The sequence below is a fragment of the Pleurodeles waltl genome, chromosome 3_2 (assembly GCF_031143425.1).
Source record: "Pleurodeles waltl isolate 20211129_DDA chromosome 3_2, aPleWal1.hap1.20221129, whole genome shotgun sequence".
NCBI lineage: Eukaryota > Metazoa > Chordata > Amphibia > Caudata > Salamandridae > Pleurodeles > Pleurodeles waltl.
In genome coordinates, this window is record NC_090441.1 from 220,136,565 (window position 1) to 220,151,932 (window position 15,368).

General features: G+C 46.9%; 1 protein-coding gene across 1 annotated transcript in view; it reads right to left on the minus strand.

Moving 5' to 3' along the window:
• The window catches only part of LOC138286368 (M1-specific T cell receptor alpha chain-like), a 331,184-nt gene that overhangs the window by 151,267 nt on the left and 164,549 nt on the right, over positions 1 to 15,368 (minus strand). The window lies entirely within an intron of this gene.

A 15,368-nucleotide genomic window follows, 5' to 3' on the forward strand; every position in this document is an offset into this window, starting at 1 on the left:
CACACTAAGTAACTTTGCACCTAACCTTCACCAAGTGAGGGTTAGACACATAGGTGACTTATAAGTTACTTAAGTGCAGTGTGAAATGGCTGTGAAATAACGTGGACGTTATTTCACTCAGGCTGCAGTGGCAGTCCTGTGTAAGAACTGTCTGAGCTCCCTATAGGTGGCAAAAGAAATGCTGCAGCCCATAGGGATCTCATGGAACCCCAATACCCTTGGGTACCTAGGAACCATATACTAGGGAATTATAAGGGTGTTCCAGTGTGCCAATCAGATTTGGTAAAATTAGTCACTAGCCTGAAGTGACGATTTTAAAAGCAGAGAGAGCATACACACTGAGGTTCTGTTTAGCAGAGCCTCAGTGATACAGTTAGGCACCACACAGGGAACACATAAAGGCCACAAACCTATGAGCACTGGGGTCCTGGCTAGCAGGATCCCAGTGACACATATCAAACACACTGACAACATAGGGTTTTCACTATTAGCACTGGGCTATGGCTAGCAGGATCTCAGGGAGACAGTAAAAACATCCTGACATATACATATACTCACTGACATATACTCACAAACAGGCCAAAAGTGGGGGTAACAAGGCTAGAAAGAGGCTACTGTGAGAAAGTAGCCTCTTTCTAGCCTTGTTACCCCCACTTTTGGCCTGTTTGTGAGTGTATGTCAGGGTGTTTTCACTGTCTCACTGGGATCCTGCTAGCCAGGGCCCAGTGCTCATAGTGAAAACCCTATGTTTTCAGTATGTTTGTTATGTGTCACTGGGACCCTGCTAGCCAGGACCCCAGTGCTCATAAGTTTGTGACCTATATGTATGTGTTCCCTGTGTGATGCCTAACTGTCTCACTGAGGGTCTGCTAACCAGAACCTCAGTGGTTATGCTCTCTCTTTACAAATAGTCACTAACAGGCTAGTGACCATTTCACCAATTCACATTGGCATACTGGAACACCCTTATAATTCCCTAGTATATGGTACTGAGGTACACAGGGTATTGGGGTTCCAGGAGATCCCTATGGGCTGCAGCATTTCTTTTACCACCCATAGGGAGCTCTGACAATTCTTACACAGGCCTGCCACTGCAGCCTGAGTGAAATAATGCGCACATTATTTCACAGCCATTTTCACTGCACTTATGTAACTTATAAGTCACCTATATGTCTAACCTTTACCTAGTAAAGGCTGGGTGCTAAGTTACTTAGTGTGAGGGCACCCTGGCACTAGCCAGAGTGCCCCCACATCGTCCAGGGCAAATTCCCCGGACTTTGTGAATGCGGGGACACCATTACATGCGTGCACTACACATAGGTCACTACCTATGTGTAGCTTCACAATGGTAACTCCGAATATGGCCATGTAACATGTCTAAGATCATGGAATTGCCCCCTCTATGCCATCCTGGCATAGTTGGCACAATCCCATGATCCCAGTGGTCTGTAGCACAGACCCTGGTACTGCCAAACTGCCTTTTCAGGGGTTTCACTGCAGCTGCTGCTGCTGCCAACCCCTCAGACAGGTTTCTGCCCCCCTGGGGTCAAGCCAGGCTTGTCCAAGGATGGCAGAACAAAGGACTTCCTCTGAGAGAGGGTGTTACACCCTCTCCCTTTGGAAAATGGAGTGAAGGCAGGGGAGGAGTAGCCTCCCCCAGCCTCTGGAAATGCTTTCTTGGGCACATTTGTGCCCAATTCTGCATAAGCCAGTCTACAGCGGTTCAGGGACCCCTTAGCCCTGCTCTGGCGCGAAACTGGACAAAGGAAAGGGGAGTGACCACTCCCCTGACCTGCACCTCCCCTGGGAGGTGTCCAGAGCTCCTCCAGTGTGCTCCAGACCTCTGCCATCTTGGAAACAGAGGTGCCGCTGGCACACTGGACTGCTCTGAGTGGCCAATGCCACCAGGTGACGTCAGAGACTCCTTCTGATAGGCTCCTTCAGGTGTTGCTAGCCTATCCTCTCTCCTAGGTAGCCAAACCCTCTTTTCTGGCTATTTAGGGTCTCTGTCTCTGGGGAAACTTTAGATAACGAATGCAAGAGCTCATCAGAGTTCCTCTGCATCTCTCTCTTCACCTTCTGCCAAGGAATCGACTGCTGACCGCGCTGGAAGCCTGCACAACTGCAACATAGTAGCAAAGACGACTACTGCAACTCTGTAACGCTGATCCTGCCGCCTTCTCGACTGTTTTCCTGGTGATGCATGCTGTGGGGGTAGTCTGCCTCCTCTCTGCACTAGAAGCTCCGAAGAAATCTCCCGTGGGTCGACGGAATCTTCCCCCTGCTACCGCAGGCACCAAAAAGCTGCATTACCGGTCCCTTGGGTCTCCTCTCAGCACAACGAGCGAGGACCCTTGAATCCAGCAACTCTGTCCAAGTGACTCCCACAGTCCAGTGACTCTTCAGTCCAAGTTTGGTGGAGGTAAGTCCTTGACTCCCCATGCCAGACTGCATTGTTGGAAACCGCGTCTTTTGAAACTACTCCGGCTTCTGTGCACTTCCGGAGGAAATCCTTTGTGCACAGCCAAGCCTGGGTCCACGGCACTCTAACCTGCATTGCACGACTTTCTAAGTTGGTCTCCGGCGACGTGGGACTCCTTTGTGCAACTTTGGTGAGCACTGTTTCACGCATCCTTGTAGTGCCTGTTTCTGGCACTTTTCCGAGTGCTACTTGCTGCTGAGGGTGCTCCTTGTCTTGCACGACGTCTCTTCTCTCTTCTGACGCAATTTGAAACATCCTGGTCCCTCCTGGGCCACAGCAGCATCCAAAAACGCTTACCATACGATTTGCAGGTAGCAAGGCTTGTTGGCAATCTTTTGGCAGGAAAACACTTCTGCACGACTCTCCACGGCAAGAGGGATCCATCCACCAAGGGGGAAGTCTCTAGCCCTTTTCGTTCCTGCAGAAACCTCAGCTTCTTCTGTCCAGTAGAAGCTTCTTTGCACCCTCAGCTGGCATTTCCTGGGCACCTGCCCATCTCCGACTTGCTTGTGACTTTTGGACTTGGTCCCCTTGTTCCACAGGTACCCTAGATTGGAAATCCATCGTTGTTGCATTGCTGGTTTGTGTCTTTCCTGCATTATTCCCCTATCACAACTTCTTTGTCCTTTGGGGAACTTCAGTGCACTTTGCACTCACTTTTCAGGGTCTTGGGGAGGGCTATTTTTCTAACCCTTACTATTTTCTAATAGTCCCAGCGACCCTCTATAAGGTCACATAGGTTTGGGGTCCATTCGTGGTTCACATTCCACTTTTGGAGTATATGGTTTGTGTTGCCCCTATCCCTATGTGTCCCCATTGCATCCTATTGTAACTATACATTGTTTGCACTGTTTTCTAAGACTATACTGCATATTTTTGGTATTGTGTACATATAACTTGTGTATAATTCCTATCCTCATACTGAGGGTACTCACTGAGATACTTTGGCATATTGTCATAAAAATAAAGTACCTTTATTTTTAGTATATCTGTGTATTGTGTTTTCTTATGATATTGTGCAAGTGACACTAGTGGTACTGTAGGAGCTTCACTCGTCTCCTAGTTCAGCCTAAGCTGCTCTGCTAAGCTACCATTATCTATCAGCCTATGCTGCTAGACACCCTATACACTAATAAGGGATAACTGGGCCTGGTGCAAGGTGCAAGCACCCCTTGGTACTCACTACAAGCCACTCCAGCCTCCTACATTGGTTGTGCAGCGGTGGGATAAGTGCTTTGAGACTACTTACCACTCTTGTCATTGTACTTTTCATAAGGGAAAAATATACAAAACAAGTTCAGTGTGTGTACACATAACTAAAAAGTTTTAGCATTTCCTCTTTTCACTCTTTTCTAAGTGCTGAAAAGTACTTCTAAACTTTCTAAAAAGTTCAAAAAAGTTTTAAAAGTTTTTTTTCTGTCTTTCTAAAAAGTTCTGAAAACTTTTTTCTCTTTTTCTATCACTTTAACTCTCTCTAAAAATGTCTGACACAGGCCAAAATGTTGACCTGTCCAAGATTGCATATGATCACCTTAGCTGGAAAGGAGCAAGGAGTCTCTGCATAGAGAGAGGTTTGAGTGTAGGGAAGAATCCTTCTTTGGAATTGTTGCTTAATATGCTTAGAGAACAAGATAAGGCCTTAGGGGCCACATCTGTTGAAAAAGTAGCAAATGGTTCCCAATCTGATCCAGGGACTCCCCCAGGAAAAGATTCAGGAAAGAAACTTCCTAGCCTGCCCATTACTAGACAGTCTAGCATAGTTGGTACAGAGGTTGAATCACACCATACAGATGGTGTGCTCTCACAGTATACTTTAGCCAAGCTGTTAGGGTGTCTTCTGTAAGGAACAGGTCTCCTTCTGTCCATTCTCACCATACTTCTGTGTCTAGGAATGTCCCTCCCACCCACCCTGAAAACAGATTGTTAGAAAGGGAGCTCAATAGATTGAGAGTGGAACAAACCAGACTGAAGCTCAAGAAGCAACAGCTGGATTTGGATAGACAGACCTTAGAAGTAGAGAAGGAGAGACAGAAATTGGGTTTAGAAACCCATGGTGGCAGCAGCAGTATTCCCCATAGTCATCCTGCAAGAGAGCATGATTCAAGGAATCTGCACAAGATAGTTCCCCTTTATAAGGAGGGGGATGACATTAACAAGTGGTTTGCTGCACTTGAGAGGGCCTGTGTTCTACAGGATGTCCGTCAAAGGCAGTGGGCTGCTATCCTATGGCTATCATTTAGTGGGAAAGGTAGGGATAGGCTCCTTACTGTGAAAGAAAGTGATGCAAATAATTTTACAGTTCTTAAGAATGCACTCCTGGATGGTTATGGCTTAATGTGAGAAAGTAGCCTCTTTCTAGCCTTGTTACCCACACTTTTGGCCTGTTTGTGAGTGTATGTCAGGGTGTTTTCACTGTCTCACTGGGATCCTGCTAGCCAGGGCCCAGTGCTCATAGTGAAAACCCTATGTTTTCAGTATGTTTGTTATGTGACACTGGGACCCTGCTAGTCAGGACCCCAGTGCTCATAAGTTTGTGGCCTATATGTATGTGTTCCCTGTGTGGTGCCTAACTGTCTCACTGAGGCTCTGCTAACCAGAACCTCAGTGGTTATGCTCTCTCTTTACAAATTGTCACTAACAGGCTAGTGACCAATTTTACCAATGTACATTGGCTTACTGGAACACCCTTATAATTCCCTAGTATATGGTACTGAGGTACCCAGGGTATTGGGGTTCCAGGAGATCCCTATGGGCTGCAGCATTTCTTTTGCCACCCATAGGGAGCTCTGACAATTCTTACACAGGCCTGCCACTGCAGCCTGAGTGAAATAACGACCAAGTTATGTCACAGCCATTTTACACTGCACTTAAGTAACTTATAAGTCACCTATATGTCTAACCTTTACCTGGTAAAGGTTAGGTGCAAAGTTACTTAGTGTGAGGGCACCCTGGCACTAGCCAAGGTGCCCCCACATTGTTCAGGGCCAATTCCCTGAACTTTGTGAGTGCGGGGACACCATTACACGCGTGCACTACATATAGGTCACTACCTATATGTAGCTTCACAATGGTAACTCCGAATATGGCCATGTAACATGTCTAAGATCATGGAATTGACCCCTCTATGCCATCCTGGCATTGTTGGCACAATTCCATGATCCCAGTGGTCTGTAGCACAGACCCTGGTACTGCCAAACTGCCTTTTCTGGGGTTTCACTGCAGCTGCTGCTGCTGCCAACCCCTCAGACAGGTTTCTGCCCCCCTGGGGTCAAGCCAGGCTTGTCCCAGGATGGCAGAACAAAGGACTTCCTCTGAGAGAGGGTGTTACACCCCCTCCCTTTGGAAAATGGTGTGAAGGCAGGGGAGGAGTAGCCTCCCCCAGCCTCTGGAAATGCTTTCTTGGGCACAGATGTGCCCAATTCTGCATTAGCCAGTCTACACCGGTTCAGGGACCCCTTAGCCCTGTTCTGGCGGGAAACTGGACAAAGGAAAGGGGAGTGACCACTCAACTGACCTGCACCTCCCCTGGGAGGTGTCCAGAGCTCCTCCAGTGTGCTCCAGACCTCTGCCATCTTGGAAACAGAGGTGCTGCTGGCACACTGGACTGCTCTGAGTGGCCAGTGCCACCAGGTGACGTCAGAGACTTCTTCTGATAGGCTCCTTCAGGTGTTAGTAGCCTATCCTCTCTCCTAAGTAGCCAAACCCTCTTTTCTGGCTATTTAGGGTCTCTGTCTCTGGGGAAACTTCAGATAACGAATGCAAGAGCTCATCCGAGTTCCTCTGCATCTCTCTCTTCACCTTCTGATAAGGAATCGACTGCTGACCGCGCTGGAAGCCTGCAAAACTGCAACAAAGTAGCTAAGACGACTACTGCAACTCTGTAACGCTGATCCTGCCGCCTTCTCGACTGTTTTCATGCTTGTGCATGCTGTGGGGGTAGTCTGCCTCCTCTCTGCACCAGAAGCTCCGAAGAAATCTCCCGTGGGTCGACGGAATCTTCCCCCTGCAACCGCAGGCACCAAAAAGCTGCATTACCGGTCCCTTGGGTCTCCTTTCAGCACGACGAGCGAGGTCCCTCGAATCCAGCAACTCTGTCCAAGTGACCCCCACAGTCCAGTGACTCTTCAGACCAAGTTAGGTGGAGGTAAGTCCTTGCCTCACCTCGCTAGACTGCATTGCTTGGAACCGCGACTTTTGCAGCTACTCCGGCCCCTGTGCACTTCCGGCGGAAATCCTTTGTGCACATCCAAGCCTTGGTCCACGGCACTCTAACCTGCATTGCACGACTTTCTAAGTTGGTCTCCGGCGATGTGGGACTCCTTTGTGCAACTTCGGCGAGCACCGTTTCACACATCCTTTTAGTGCCTGTTTCTGGCACTTCTCCGGATGCTACCTGCTTTAAAGAGGGCTCCTTGTCTTGATCGACGTCCCTTCTCTCTCCTGGTCCAATTTGCGACCTCCTGGTCCCTCCTGAGCCACAGCAGCGTCCACAAACGCTAACAGCAGGATTTGCAGCTAGCAAGGCTTGTTGGCATTCTTTCGGCGGGAAAACACTTCTGCACAACTCTCCAAGGCGAGAGGAATATGTCCACCAAAGTAAAAGTCTCTAGCCCTTTTCGTTCCTGCAGAAACCTCAGCTTCTTCCATCCAGTAGAAGCTTCTTTGCACCCGCAGCTGGCATTTCCTGGGCATCTGCCCATCTCCGACTTGTTTGTGACTTTTGGACTTGGTCCCCTTGTTTCACAGGTACCCTAGATTGGAAATCCACAGTTGTTGCATTGTTGGTTGGTGTCTTTCCTGCATTATTCCTCTATCACAACTCTTTGTCTTTTGGGGAACTTCAGTGCACTTTGCACTCACTTTTCAGGGTCTTGGGGAGGGCTATTTTTCTAACTCTCACTATTTTCTAATAGTCCCAGCGACCCTCTACAAGGTCACATAGGTTTGGGGTCCATTCGTGGTTCACATTCCACTTTTGGAGTATATGGTTTGTGTTGCCCCTATCCCTATGTGTCCCCATTGCATCATATTGTAACTATACATTGTTTGCACTGTTTTCTAAGACTATACTGCATATTTTTGGTATTGTGTACATATAACTTGTGTATAATTGCTATCCTGATACTGAGGGTACTCACTGAGATGCTTTGGCATATTGTCATAAAAATAAAGTACCTTTATTTTTAGTATATCTGTGTATTGTGTTTTCTTATGATATTGTGCAAGTGACACTTGTGGTACTGTAGTAGCTTCACGCGTCTCCTAGTTCAGCCTAAGCTGCTCTGCTAAGCTACCATTATCTATCAGCCTAAGCTGCTAGACACGCTATACACTAATAAGGGATAACTGGGCCTGGTGCAAGGTGCAAGTACCCCTTGGTACTCACTACAAGCCAGTCCAACCTCCTACATTGGTTGTGCAGCGGTGGGATAAGTGCTTTGAGACTACTTACCACTCTTGTCATTGTACTTTTCATAAGAGAAAAATATACAAAACAAGTTCAGTGTGTGTACACATTGCTAAAAAGTTTTGCATTTCCTCTTTTCACTCTTTTCTAAGTGCTGAAAAGTACTTCTAAACTTTCAAAAAGTTCTTAAAAGTTTTAAAAGTTTTTTTTCTGTCTTTCTAAAAAGTTCTGAAAACTTTTTTCTCTTTTTCTATCACTTTAACTCTCTCTAAAAATGTCTGGCACAGGCCAAAATGTTGATCTGTCCAAACTTGCATATGATCACCTTAGCTGGAAAGGAGCAAGGAGTCTCTGCATAGAGAGAGGTTTGAGTGTAGGGAAGAATCCTTCTTTGGAATTGTTGCTTAATATGCTTAGAGAACAAGATAAGGCCTTAGGGGCCACATCTGTTGAAAAAGTAGCAAATGGTTCCCAATCTGATCCAGGGACTCCCCCAGGAAAAGATTCAGGAAAGAAACTTCCTAGCCTGCCCATTACTAGACAGTCTAGCATAGTTGGTACAGAGGTTGAATCACACCATACAGATGGTGTGCTCTCACAGTATACTTTAGCCAAGCTGTTAGGGTGTCTTCTGTAAGGAACAGGTCTCCTTCTGTCCATTCTCACCATACTTCTGTGTCTAGGAATGTCCCTCCCACCCACCCTGAAAACAGATTGTTAGAAAGGGAGCTCAATAGATTGAGAGTGGAACAAACCAGACTGAAGCTCAAGAAGCAACAGCTGGATTTGGATAGACAGACCTTAGAAGTAGAGAAGGAGAGACAGAAATTGGGTTTAGAAACCCATGGTGGCAGCAGCAGTATTCCCCATAGTCATCCTGCAAGAGAGCATGATTCAAGGAATCTGCACAAGATAGTTCCCCTTTATAAGGAGGGGGATGACATTAACAAGTGGTTTGCTGCACTTGAGAGGGCCTGTGTTCTACAGGATGTCCGTCAAAGGCAGTGGGCTGCTATCCTATGGCTATCATTTAGTGGGAAAGGTAGGGATAGGCTCCTTACTGTGAAAGAAAGTGATGCAAATAATTTTACAGTTCTTAAGAATGCACTCCTGGATGGTTATGGCTTAATGTGAGAAAGTAGCCTCTTTCTAGCCTTGTTACCCACACTTTTGGCCTGTTTGTGAGTGTATGTCAGGGTGTTTTCACTGTCTCACTGGGATCCTGCTAGCCAGGGCCCAGTGCTCATAGTGAAAACCCTATGTTTTCAGTATGTTTGTTATGTGACACTGGGACCCTGCTAGTCAGGACCCCAGTGCTCATAAGTTTGTGGCCTATATGTATGTGTTCCCTGTGTGGTGCCTAACTGTCTCACTGAGGCTCTGCTAACCAGAACCTCAGTGGTTATGCTCTCTCTTTACAAATTGTCACTAACAGGCTAGTGACCAATTTTACCAATGTACATTGGCTTACTGGAACACCCTTATAATTCCCTAGTATATGGTACTGAGGTACCCAGGGTATTGGGGTTCCAGGAGATCCCTATGGGCTGCAGCATTTCTTTTGCCACCCATAGGGAGCTCTGACAATTCTTACACAGGCCTGCCACTGCAGCCTGAGTGAAATAACGACCAAGTTATGTCACAGCCATTTTACACTGCACTTAAGTAACTTATAAGTCACCTATATGTCTAACCTTTACCTGGTAAAGGTTAGGTGCAAAGTTACTTAGTGTGAGGGCACCCTGGCACTAGCCAAGGTGCCCCCACATTGTTCAGGGCCAATTCCCTGAACTTTGTGAGTGCGGGGACACCATTACACGCGTGCACTACATATAGGTCACTACCTATATGTAGCTTCACAATGGTAACTCCGAATATGGCCATGTAACATGTCTAAGATCATGGAATTGACCCCTCTATGCCATCCTGGCATTGTTGGCACAATTCCATGATCCCAGTGGTCTGTAGCACAGACCCTGGTACTGCCAAACTGCCTTTTCTGGGGTTTCACTGCAGCTGCTGCTGCTGCCAACCCCTCAGACAGGTTTCTGCCCCCCTGGGGTCAAGCCAGGCTTGTCCCAGGATGGCAGAACAAAGGACTTCCTCTGAGAGAGGGTGTTACACCCCCTCCCTTTGGAAAATGGTGTGAAGGCAGGGGAGGAGTAGCCTCCCCCAGCCTCTGGAAATGCTTTCTTGGGCACAGATGTGCCCAATTCTGCATTAGCCAGTCTACACCGGTTCAGGGACCCCTTAGCCCTGTTCTGGCGGGAAACTGGACAAAGGAAAGGGGAGTGACCACTCAACTGACCTGCACCTCCCCTGGGAGGTGTCCAGAGCTCCTCCAGTGTGCTCCAGACCTCTGCCATCTTGGAAACAGAGGTGCTGCTGGCACACTGGACTGCTCTGAGTGGCCAGTGCCACCAGGTGACGTCAGAGACTTCTTCTGATAGGCTCCTTCAGGTGTTAGTAGCCTATCCTCTCTCCTAAGTAGCCAAACCCTCTTTTCTGGCTATTTAGGGTCTCTGTCTCTGGGGAAACTTCAGATAACGAATGCAAGAGCTCATCCGAGTTCCTCTGCATCTCTCTCTTCACCTTCTGATAAGGAATCGACTGCTGACCGCGCTGGAAGCCTGCAAAACTGCAACAAAGTAGCTAAGACGACTACTGCAACTCTGTAACGCTGATCCTGCCGCCTTCTCGACTGTTTTCATGCTTGTGCATGCTGTGGGGGTAGTCTGCCTCCTCTCTGCACCAGAAGCTCCGAAGAAATCTCCCGTGGGTCGACGGAATCTTCCCCCTGCAACCGCAGGCACCAAAAAGCTGCATTACCGGTCCCTTGGGTCTCCTTTCAGCACGACGAGCGAGGTCCCTCGAATCCAGCAACTCTGTCCAAGTGACCCCCACAGTCCAGTGACTCTTCAGACCAAGTTAGGTGGAGGTAAGTCCTTGCCTCACCTCGCTAGACTGCATTGCTTGGAACCGCGACTTTTGCAGCTACTCCGGCCCCTGTGCACTTCCGGCGGAAATCCTTTGTGCACATCCAAGCCTTGGTCCACGGCACTCTAACCTGCATTGCACGACTTTCTAAGTTGGTCTCCGGCGATGTGGGACTCCTTTGTGCAACTTCGGCGAGCACCGTTTCACACATCCTTTTAGTGCCTGTTTCTGGCACTTCTCCGGATGCTACCTGCTTTAAAGAGGGCTCCTTGTCTTGATCGACGTCCCTTCTCTCTCCTGGTCCAATTTGCGACCTCCTGGTCCCTCCTGAGCCACAGCAGCGTCCAAAAACGCTAACAGCAGGATTTGCAGCTAGCAAGGCTTGTTGGCATTCTTTCGGCGGGAAAACACTTCTGCACAACTCTCCAAGGCGAGAGGAATATGTCCACCAAAGTAAAAGTCTCTAGCCCTTTTCGTTCCTGCAGAAACCTCAGCTTCTTCCATCCAGTAGAAGCTTCTTTGCACCCGCAGCTGGCATTTCCTGGGCATCTGCCCATCTCCGACTTGTTTGTGACTTTTGGACTTGGTCCCCTTGTTTCACAGGTACCCTAGATTGGAAATCCACAGTTGTTGCATTGTTGGTTGGTGTCTTTCCTGCATTATTCCTCTATCACAACTCTTTGTCTTTTGGGGAACTTCAGTGCACTTTGCACTCACTTTTCAGGGTCTTGGGGAGGGCTATTTTTCTAACTCTCACTATTTTCTAATAGTCCCAGCGACCCTCTACAAGGTCACATAGGTTTGGGGTCCATTCGTGGTTCACATTCCACTTTTGGAGTATATGGTTTGTGTTGCCCCTATCCCTATGTGTCCCCATTGCATCATATTGTAACTATACATTGTTTGCACTGTTTTCTAAGACTATACTGCATATTTTTGGTATTGTGTACATATAACTTGTGTATAATTGCTATCCTGATACTGAGGGTACTCACTGAGATGCTTTGGCATATTGTCATAAAAATAAAGTACCTTTATTTTTAGTATATCTGTGTATTGTGTTTTCTTATGATATTGTGCAAGTGACACTTGTGGTACTGTAGTAGCTTCACACGTCTCCTAGTTCAGCCTAAGCTGCTCTGCTAAGCTACCATTATCTATCAGCCTAAGCTGCTAGACACGCTATACACTAATAAGGGATAACTGGGCCTGGTGCAAGGTGCAAGTACCCCTTGGTACTCACTACAAGCCAGTCCAACCTCCTACATTGGTTGTGCAGCGGTGGGATAAGTGCTTTGAGACTACTTACCACTCTTGTCATTGTACTTTTCATAAGAGAAAAATATACAAAACAAGTTCAGTGTGTGTACACATTGCTAAAAAGTTTTGCATTTCCTCTTTTCACTCTTTTCTAAGTGCTGAAAAGTACTTCTAAACTTTCAAAAAGTTCTTAAAAGTTTTAAAAGTTTTTTTTCTGTCTTTCTAAAAAGTTCTGAAAACTTTTTTCTCTTTTTCTATCACTTTAACTCTCTCTAAAAATGTCTGGCACAGGCCAAAATGTTGATCTGTCCAAACTTGCATATGATCACCTTAGCTGGAAAGGAGCAAGGAGTCTCTGCATAGAGAGAGGTTTGAGTGTAGGGGAGAATCCTTCCTTGGAACTGTTAATTAACATGCTTAGAGAACAGGATAAGGTCATAAGTGCCCCATCTGTTGAAAAAGTAGCTAATGGTTCTCAATCTGATCCAGGGACTCCCCCAGGAAAAGATTCAGGAAAGAAACTTCCTAGCCTGCCCATTACTAGACAGTCTAGCATAGTTGGTAATGATGGAGAGCCACACCATACAAATAGTTTTGTCTCACATCATAGCAAAAGCATTTATTCTCACCACACTGGTAGTAATGTTTCTGTTAGCCAAGCTGTTAGGGTGGCTTCTGTAAGGGACAGGTCTCCTTCTGTCCATTCTCACCATACTTCTGTGTCTAGGAATGTCCCTCCCACCCACCCTGATGACAGAATGTTAGAAAGGGAGCTCAATAGATTTGAGAGTGGAGCAATCCAGACTGAAGCTTAAACAGCAACAGCTGGATTTAGATAGACAATCCTTAGAAGTAGAGAAGGAAAGACAGAAATTGGGTTTTGAAACCCATGGTGGCAGCAGCAGTATTCCCCATAGTCATCCTGTAAAAGAGCTTGATTCCAGGAATCTGCACAAGATAGTTCCCCCTTATAAGGAGGGGGATGACATTAACAAGTGGTTTGCTGCACTTGAGAGGGCCTGTGTTGTACAAGATGTCCCTCAAAGGCAGTGGGCTGCTATCCTATGGCTATCATTTAGTGGAAAAGGTAGGGATAGGCTCCTTACTGTAAAAGAAAGTGATGCCAATAATTTCCAAGTTCTTAAGAATGCACTCCTGGATGGTTATGGCTTAACCACTGAACAATACAGGATAAAGTTCAGAGAGACCAAAAAGGAGTCTTCACAAGACTGGGTTGATTTCATTGACCATTCAGTGAACGCCTTGGAGGGGTGGTTACATGGCAGTAAAGTTACTGATTATGACAGCCTGTATAACTTGATCCTGAGAGAGCATATTCTTAATAATTGTGTGTCTGATTTGTTGCACCAGTACCTGGTAGACTCTGATCTGACCTCTCCCCAAGAATTGGGAAAGAAGGCAGACAAATGGGTCAGAACAAGGGTGAACAGAAAAGTTCATACAGGGGGTGACAAAGATGGCAATAAGAAGAAAGATGGTGAAAAATCTCAAGATAAGCATGGGGATAAGGGTAAAACCAAAGATCCCACTTCAAATCTTAAACACTCTTCAGGGGGTGGGGATAAAACAAATTCTTCTTCTTCTTCTCAACCCACACACATTAAAAAGCCTTGGTGCTTTGTGTGTAAAAACAAAGGCCATAGGCCAGGGGATAAGTCCTGTCCAGGTAAACCCCCTGAGCCTACCACCACTAATACATCAAGCTCTAGTGCCCCTAGCAGTAGTGGTACTAGTGGTGGGACTGCTGGCAACAGTCAAGTTAAGGGTGTAGTTGGGTTCACTTATGGGTCCATAGTAGAAACTGGGGTAGTCAGTCCCAAGACAGTTTCTGTCACACCTAGTGGCATTGGCCTTGCCACACTGGCTGCTTGTCCCCTTACAATGGATAAGTACAGGCAGACAGTTTCAATAAATGGTGTAGAGGCCTTGGCCTACAGGGACACAGGTGCCAGTCTCACTTTGGTGACTGAAAACCTAGTGCATCCTGAACAACACATCATTGGACAACAATATAAGATTATTGATGTCCATAACTCCACTAAGTTTCTTCCCTTAGCTATAATTCAGTTTAGTTGGGGTGTGTAGGAGGCTGGACTGGCTTGTAGTGAGTACCAAGGGGTACTTGCACCTTGCACCAGGCCCAGTTATCCCTTATTAGTGTATAGGGTGTCTAGCAGCTTAGGCTGATAGATAATGGTAGCTTAGCAGAGCAGCTTAGGCTGAACTAGGAGACGTGTGAAGCTACTACAGTACCACTTAGTGTCATATGCACAATATCATAAGAAAACACAATACACAGTTATACTAAAAATAAAGGTACTTTATTTTTATGACAATATGCCAAAGTATCTTAGAGTGTACCCTCAGTGAGAGGATAGGAAATATACACAAGATATATATACACAATAGCAAAAATATGCAGTATAGTCTTAGAAAACAGTGCAAACAATGTATAGTTACAATAGGATGCAATGGGGAAACATAGGGATAGGGGCAACACAAACCATATACTCCAAAAGTGGAATGCGAACCACGAATGGACCCCAAACCTATGTGACCTTGTAGAGGGTCGCTGGGACTATTAGAAAATAGTGAGAGTTAGAAAAATAACCCTCCCCAAGACCCTGAAAAGTGAGTGCAAAGTGCACTAAAGTTCCCCTAAGGACAAAATAGTCGTGTTAGAGGGAAAATGCAAGGAAAACACAAATCAGCAATGCAACAACGATGGATTCCTGACTGAGGGTACCTGTGGAACAAGGGGACCAAGTCCAAAAGTCACAAGCAACTCGGAGATGGGCAGATGCCCAAGAAATGCCAGCGGTTGGTGCAAAGAAGCTCTTACTAGGCTGAAGAACTGTGAATACTGCAGGAACGACAAGGGCTAGAGACTTCCCCTTTGGCGGATGGATCCCCTACGCCTTGGAGAGTCGTGCAGAAGTGATTTCCCGCCGGATGGACGCCAACAAGCCTTGCTACACGCAAATCGTGCGTTTGGCGTTTTTGGACGCTGCTGGGGCCCAGGAGGGACCAGGAGGTCGCAAATTGGACCTGCAGAGAGAGGGGACGTCGAGCAAGACAAAGAGCCCTCACTGAAGCAGGTAGCACCCGGAGAAGTGCCAGAACAGGCACTACGAGGATGTGTGAAACGGTGCTTGCCGAAGTTGCACAAAGGAGTCCCACGTCGCCGGAGACCAACTTAGAAAGTCGTGCAATGCAGGTTAGAGTGCCGTGGTCCCAGGCTTGGCTGTGCACGAAGGATTT